At 38.1% G+C, this 1898-nt stretch overlaps 1 non-coding gene across 1 annotated transcript; it reads right to left on the reverse strand.

Moving 5' to 3' along the window:
* Positions 1–498: 498 nt before the first annotated feature.
* Positions 499–605, reverse strand: LOC140852291 (small nucleolar RNA R71). The gene has a single exon (XR_012135193.1). It is a non-coding gene; the product is annotated as a small nucleolar RNA R71 (small nucleolar RNA).
* Between the last annotated feature and the right edge of the window lie 1293 nt (positions 606–1898).

The following is a 1898-nucleotide window of genomic DNA, read 5'->3' on the forward strand; positions in this document are numbered from 1 at the left end:
CTTTCTTTTTCTTATACATAAAAATTTTATAAAAAAAAAAATTATATAAACATCGAGAACCGTACACCTCGTGTGTGGAGAAGAGTGTCGGGTCGTCTAGTTAGAATTGAGTCAATTCCTGTTGTTCCAATGGCTGAACCAATCCAACCCATGACCCTTAAGGATTTGTGTTATCCAGTTGGCTCCATCCAACCATCTTGTATCAGGTTGCCACAACCCACAGCTAACAATTTTGAAATCAAACCTCAAATCATAAATATACTTCCAAAATTCACAGGATTAGAGGATGCTTATATATTTATTAGAGAATTTGAGGAGGTATGTGCAACCATGAAACTGCAATTAACAGAGGATGAGGTCAAACTTAGATTAATCAACTTTGCCCTTAAGGATAATGCTAAGAAGTGGCTTTATAGTCTGCCAAACCATTCTGCCACTACCTGGGAGGGCTTTGTGAGAACATTTTTGAAAAAGTATTTTCCCTATCATAAAACAGCTAGGATTAGGAATGAAATAAATCAATTTTACCAACTAGCTGGTGAATCATTTTGGAAGTACTTTGATCGTTTCAAGAATCTTTTGACCCAGTGCCCACACCATGGAATAGAAACTTGGAGACTATGCCAGATCATCTATGAGGGGTTAGATTCAAACTCAAGAACCATGCTAGAGTCCATGTGCCAAGGCCAATTTATGGACAAAGAAACTACTGAAGCTTGGCAATTCTTAGAAGATCTAGCCGAGAAAAATTTACAGTGGAAAACAACTAGGGAACCTGATAAAGCTACACCTTCAAGAGGAGGAATGCATCAAATTCAACCAACCCTAGCATTAGAGGCCAAGATTGCAACCTTAACACGTAGATTGGAAGCCTTAGAATTACAGAGACCAGCCAATGTAAATCAAATATCTGCACCCATGTGTAAAGGGTGTAATGCACCAGACCATGTCTTAGAAGAATGTTCCTACTCGAATGAGTGTGCACAGGTGAATGCCACCTATTAAGGACTATTGAACAATCTTTATGCACCCACATATAATCCAGGTTGGAGGAATCACCCGAATTTCTCATGGTCTCAGAATCCTAATGTAGGCAATCCAAATTTCAATCAGCAAAATCTAAGGTCCAATCCAGTGATGAACAACCCGCCAGGCTTCCATGATAATGACAAGAAAATTACCTCTTTAGAGAAAAGTCTAGAAGCCATGATGAAGACACATACCAGCTTTATGCAAACCACGGGTCAATTCATAAATAATAACACCCAAGCTATAGCCCGTCTGGAAATGCAAGTAAGTCAGCTGGCTTCGACCATTAGTGAACGAGAACATGGTAGGTTACCTAGCCAACCTGAGCCAAATCCTAGGAACCAAAATGATCCACGACCCCAACAAGGAAACCAAGTTAATGGTGTAAATACCATTCATACCTTAAGATCGGAAAAATAAATAGACAATAAGGTAGTTGCACTTGATGATATAGAGGACTCATCTGCCGAGTCACCTTCTAAAACTACTACCTTTAAACCTCAAGCACCAGAAACTAAAAATTCACCTAGTCCAGTATTTAAAAGTCCTAGAGCTCCTTTTTCAAACAGACTGAAATTCAATAAATCTGAACATTTAGACAAAATTTTAGAGGTATTTAAACAAGTCCAAGTTAATATTCCTCTTTTAGATATAATCCATCAGGTTCCAACTTATGTCAAATTTTTAAAAGATCTTTGCACTAGAAAAAGGACCACTAATGTATCAAAGAAAGCATTTTTGGCTGCAAGTGTCAGTTCATACCTATCTAGCCATGTGCCAATTAAATATAAGGACCCTGGAGCTCCAACAATTTCTTGTGTTATTGGAGAAACCAATATAAAAAAGGCCTTGCTAGATCTAGGAGCTAG

This window comes from Elaeis guineensis, chromosome 10 (assembly GCF_000442705.2).
Source record: "Elaeis guineensis isolate ETL-2024a chromosome 10, EG11, whole genome shotgun sequence".
NCBI lineage: Eukaryota > Viridiplantae > Streptophyta > Magnoliopsida > Arecales > Arecaceae > Elaeis > Elaeis guineensis.